Raw genomic sequence first — 6,371 nt, 5'->3', positions numbered from 1 at the left:
CAAATCCCAAATCCCATCCTGGGTTTGGGAGCTGGGGAATGGGGTTTGGGATTTGGGAATGGGGTTTGGGACTTTGGGATTGGGGTTTGGGATTTTGGGAATGGGGTTTGGGATTTTGGGAATGGGGTTTGGGATTTGCCTTTGGGATGTGAGAATGGGGTTTGGGACTTGGGAATGGGCTTTGGGATTTGGGATTTTGGGAATGGGCTTTGGGATTTAAGAATGGGGTTTAGGAATTGCCTTGTGGATTTGGGAATGGGGTTTGGGACTTGGGAATGGGACTTGGCAATGGGGGTTTGGGATTTTTGGGAGTGGGGTTTTGGATTTAAGAATGAATGGGGTTTGGGAATTGCCTTTGGGATTTGGGAATGGGGTTTGGGACTTGGGAATGGGGTTCGGGATTTTGGGAATGGGGTTTGGGATGTGGGAATGGGGTTTGAGATTTTGGGAATGGGGTTTGAGATTTTGGGAATGGGGTTTGGGAATTGCCTTTGGGGTTTGGGACTTGATATTTTGGGAATGGGGTTTGGGATTTTGGGAATTGCCTTTGGGATTTGGGAATGGGGGTTGGGATTTTGGGAATGAGGTTTGGGATGTGGGAATGGGGTTTGGGATTTTGGGAATGACGTTTGGGATGTGGGAATGGGGTTTAGGATCTAAGAATGGGGTTTGGGAATTGCCTTTGGGATTTAGGATTGGGACTTGAGATTTTGGGAATGGGGTTTGGGATTTTGGGAATGGGGTTTGGGAATTGCCTTGTGGATTTGGGATTGGGGTTTGGGACTTGGGAATGGGGTTTGGGACTTGGGATTTTGGGAATGGGGTTTGGGATTTTGGGAATGGGGTTTGGGAATTGCCCTGGGGATTTGGGAATGGGGTTTGGGAATTGCCTTGGGGATTTGGGATTGGGGTTTTGGGATTTTGGGAATGGGGTTTAGGAGTCCCTGACTTTTCCAGCCTCCCAGGACACAGGGAACAGCTCATTCCTGGCTGTCAGGGCAGGGAAGGCTCATTCCCGATTTTCCAAGAAGGCTCATTCCCAATTTTCCGGGAACTCTCATTCCCGGCTCATTCCCGATTTTCCGCCTCTGGAGCATCCCCGGGAATTGTCCCCCCGATGGAATTGGATCCCCCAGCTCCTTCCTGACTCCCAAAATCCCGAAATCCCCCCCAAAAAAAGGGCGGGAACGCCGAGATCCCAGCGGGATCCGCATTCCCGGCCGGGCCCTTCCCAGCTCCCGCGTTTTCCTTGGAATCCGATCCCGCCGCTCCTCCCGCGACCTTGGAGCGCTCGGGGGAAACTCCCGCCCATCCCCCAGCCCCGGCTCCCGGGAACTTCGGGATCCGGGATAAAACCGGGAATGGCATCCGGGAGGGAATTCCCGGAATAAAACCGGGAAGAGAAAAAGAGATCCGGGAGGGAATTCCCAGATCCCAAAATAAAACCGGGAAGGAAAAAAGGGATCCGGGAGGGAATTCCCAGATCCCGCAATGAAAGCGGGAGTGGGAAAAGGGGATCCAGAGTAAAACCGGGAATGGGATCCAGAAGGGAATTCCCAATTCCTGGAATTAAACCAGGAAGGGGGAAAGGGGATCCAGAAAAAAAAACTGGGAAGGGAAAAGGGATCAAGGAGAGAATTCCCAGAGAAGAGCTGGGAATGGAAAATGGATCCAGGAGGGAATTCCCAGATCCCGGAATAAAACTGGGAATGGGATCCAGGAGGGAATTCCCAAATCCCAGAATAAAACTGGGAATGGGATCCAGGAGGGAATATCCAGAATAAAAGTGGGAATGGAAAATGGATCCAGGAGGGAATTCCCAGTTCCTGGAATAAAACCGGGAATGGGGTCCAGGAAGGAATTCCCAAATCCCAGAATAAAACCGGGAATGGGAGAGAGATCCAGGAGGGAATTCCCTGATCCCAATCCAGTTTTTGTTCCAAGTTTCATTCCAGGGTTTTCCAGGGAATTCTTGGGCTGGGGGTTGGGATCATCAGGATTGCCCTCAATTCCCAATCCTGATTCCCTGCAAATCCTAAAAAATGGATTTAGGAGCAGATCCCAGCCCCAAAAGTCCCCACACTCGGCAATCCGGCCCCAAAATGATCCCAAAAAACTGCGGGAACCCCCAAATCCTCTCCCAGGTATTTTTTTGGGAAAAGCCTCTGGAAAAGCAGCCCCGGAGTTCTCCAAACCCCACAAACATCCCAGGGGTTCCCAAGGAATTCCGGGACCATCCCAAGGGATTGAGGAGCTTCTTGCCAACCCCATTCCTGAGCCCACCCCAAAATCCCTGCGGATCCCCCATTCCCAAAATCCCAGGAGAACTGGGAGCTGCTCCAGCTCCTCCCAACCCCATTCCCATTCCCAATCCCATTCCCAATCCCATTCCCATTCTCCTTGATCCCACCCCAAAATTCCCCCCAAAATCCCCACAGTTCCCCCATTCCCAAAATCCCAGGAGAACTGGGAGCTGCTCCAGCTCCTCCCAACCCCATTCCTGATCCCATTCCCAACCCTATTCCCAATCCCATTCCCAACCCCACTCCTGATCCTATTCCCAACCCCATTCCTGTTCTCCTTGATCCCACCCCAAAATTCCCCCCAAATCCCCGCATTTCCCCCATTCCCAAAATCCTGGGAGTTGTCCCAGGTCTTCCCGACCCCATTCCCAATCCCATTCCCAACCCCATTCCCAACCCTATTCCCAATCCCAAATCCGTTCCCAAACCCATTCTAAATCCCACCCCAAAATCCCCACAGTTCCCCCATTCCCAAAATCGTGGGAGCTGCTCCAGCTCTTCCCAACCCCATTCCCGACCCCATTCCCGATCCTATTCCCAACCCCATTCCTGTTCTCCTTGATCCCACCCCAAAATCCCCACAGTTCCCCCATTCCCAGAATCCTGGGAACTGTTCCAGGTCTTCTCAACCCCATTCCCGACCCCATTCCCGATCCTATTCCCAATCCCATTCCCAACCCTATTCCCAATCCCGTTCTCTCCTGATCCCACCCCAAAATTCCCACCCCAAAATCCCCGCAGTTCCCCCATTCCCAAAATCCTGGGAACTGCTCCAGCTCTTCCCAACCCCATTCCCAACCCCATTCCCAACCCCTTTCCCAACCCCATTCCCAAACCCCATTCCCAATCCCATTCCTGACCCCATTCTCCTTGATCCCACCCCAAAATCCCTACAGTTCCCCCATTCCCAAAATCCTGGGAGCTGCTCCAGCTCTTCCCAATCCCATTCCCAATCCCATTCCCAACCCCATTCCCGACCCCATTCCCGACCCAATTCCCGACCCCATTCCCGACCCCATTCCCAACCCTAACCCCATTCCCAAACCCCATTCCCAATCCCGACCCCATTCCCGTTCTCCTTGATCCCATCCCAAAATCCCCCCCAAATTTCCCCGCTTCCCCCATTCCCAGAATTCCCAGAATCCCAAATCCCGATCCTGGGATTCTGCAGCCCGCAGGGAAAGGGATCCCAGGGGGTTAAACCCACGCTGGGGGGTGGAATTTGGGAATTTTGGGGGGAATTTTTGGGAATTCCCGCCCCCCCCGGGCAGGATTTGGGTCCTCTGGGGGGTGAAATCCCTGCTGGGGATGGGGGTGGGGTTGGAATTTGGGATTTTTTGGGATTTTCCCGATCCTGGGACTCTGCAGCCCGCGAGAAAAGGGAACCCGGGGGTTAAATTCCTGCTGAGGGGGCGGAATTTGGGAATTTTTTGGGATTTTCCTGATCCTGGGACTCTGCAGGGAAGAGAAAACCCGGGGGGTAAATTCCTGATGGGGGGTGGGGCTGGAATTTGGGAATTTTTTGGGATTTTCCTGATCCTGGGACTCTGCAGCCCCCAGGGAAGAGAAAACCCGGGGGTTAAATTCCTGCTGAGGGGGCGGAATTTGGGAATTTTTTGGGATTTTCCCGATCCTGGGATTCTGCAGCGAAGAGAAACCCGGGACCAAAGCGTCGCTGGGTGGGGGTGGGGGGGCAAAATTTGGGATTTTTTTGGGATTTTTGGCAATTCCCTCACCCCCCGCGCAGGATTCGATCCCAAAATTCCCATCCTGGAATTCCCGGCCGATCCAGGAGAGGAAAAACCTCCGAGACCACAAAAAGGGGTAGGGGAAAAAGAGGGAAAAAAACCCCAAAACCGCCAAATCCGCGTTTACCTTTTCCTCCTTCCCCTCCTTCCGGCGACTCCCCCGGGCCGGGCTTTGCTAAGCTCGGTCTAAAGGCCGGCCCAGCCCGGCCGTGCGGCTCGGGAGGATCCGGGAACTGCGGGAACTTTGGGAAAACTTTGGGATCTTTATCCCCTCCATGGAGCCTTGGGCGGGGGCCAGGCGCGGGGCTTTAGGGATTTAAACCCGGCCCAGGAGCCGCCCCGAGCGGGTTTAGGGATTTAAACCCGGCCCAGCGGGGTTTGGGGCCGAGCTTTGTGGGTGGGGAGCGGGGAGGGGGGGAGGAGGAGGCGGCTCCGAGGTTTTCCCGGGATTTGGGATGTGCTGGGATGGACGGGGAAGGTCGGGAATGGGATGGGAGGTGTGGGATGAGGAGCGGCGGGAGAGGAGCGCGATCCTTTTCCCGAAATCCTACAAATTTAATCGGGGTTTTTTGGGATTTTGGGGCCAAACTCCCCATCCATGGGATGATCCCACAGGGATTGGGGTGGGCAAAGCCAAACCCCTTCCTTTCCCCAAAATTCCACAAATTTATCGGGGTTTCTTGGGAATTTGGGGCCAAAACCCCATCCATGGGATGATCCCCGAAATCCCACAAATTTATCGGGGTTTTTTGGGAATTTGGGGCCAAACCTCCCTGGGATGGAGGGGGAGCTGATCCCAATCCTTTCCCCAAAATCCCACAAATTTATTGGGGTTTCTTGGGAATTTGGGGCCAAACCTCCTTGGGATGGAGGGGGAGCTGATCCCAATCCTTTCCCCGAAATCCCACAAATTTAATCGGGGTTTTTTGGGAATTTGGGGCCAAACCGCCCATCCATGGGATGATCCCACAGGGATTGGGGTGGGCAAAGCCGAACCCCATCCTTTCCCTGAAATCCCACAAATTTATCGGGGTTTTTTGGGATTTTGGGGTCAAACTCCCCATCCATGGGATGATCCCACAGGGATTGGAGTGGGCAAAGCCGAACCCCATCCTTTCCCTGAAATCCCACAAATTTATCGGGGTTTCTTGGGAATTTGGGGCCAAACCTCCCTGGGATGGAGAGGGGGGAGAGCAGGGATTGGGATCGGGATGGGGATGATCCCACAGGGATCGGGATGGGCAAAACTGAGCCTGATCCTTTCCCCAGATCCCGAGGCTTTATTGGGATTTGTTGGGAATTTCGGGGGGAAACCTCCCTGGGATGGAGGGGGAGCTGATCCCGATCCTTTCCCCAAAATCCTACAAATTTAATCGGGTTTTTTTTGGATTTTGGGGCCAAACCCCCCATCCATGGGATGATCCCACAGGAATTGGGATGATCTCACAAGGATCAGGAGGATCCCACAGGGATCAGGATGATCCCACAAGTATTGGGATGATCCCACAGAGATTGGGATGAGCCCCCAGGATTGGGATTATCCAACAGGGGTTGGGGTGATCCCACAGGGATTGGGATGGTCCTGCAGGGATTGGGATGATTGAGAGGATCCCAGAGGGATTGGGATGATCCCACAGGGGTTGGGATGATCCTATAGGGATTGGGATGATTCTGCAGTGATTGGGATGATCCCAAAAGGATCAGGATGATTGGGAGGGTCCCACAGGAATTGGGATGACCCCACAAGGATTGGGATGATCCCACAGGGATTGGGATGATCCCACAGGGATTGGGATGATCCCACAGGGATTGGGATGATCCCACAGGGGTCAGGATGATCTCACAAGGTTTGGGATGATCCTATAGGGATTGGGATGATCCCGCAGGGGTTGGGATGATCCAATAGGGATTGGGATGATCCTGCAGGGATTGGGATGATCCTATAGGGATTGGGATGATCCCATAGGGCTTGGGATGGTCCTACAGGGGTTGGGATGAGCCTGCTGGGATCAGGATGATCCCACAAGGATCGGGATGATCCCACAGCGGTCAGGATGATCCCACAGGGATCGGGATGATCCCACAGGGGTTGGGATGATCTCACAAGGATCAGGATGATCCCACAAGGATTGGGATGGTCCTGCAAGGATTGGGATGATTGGGAGGATCCCACAGGGATCGGGATGATCCCACAATGATTGGGATGATCCTATAGGGATTGAGATGATCCCACAGTGGTCGGGATGCACCAATCCAAGCCCGATCCTTTCCCCAACCCCCAAATCCCAAATCCTGCCGTTTTCTTGGCGTTTCTTGGGAT

The sequence above is a fragment of the Fringilla coelebs genome (genome assembly GCF_963513975.1).
Source record: "Fringilla coelebs genome assembly, chromosome: 12".
Lineage (NCBI taxonomy): Eukaryota > Metazoa > Chordata > Aves > Passeriformes > Fringillidae > Fringilla > Fringilla coelebs.
This window is presented reverse-complemented; position numbering follows the sequence as displayed.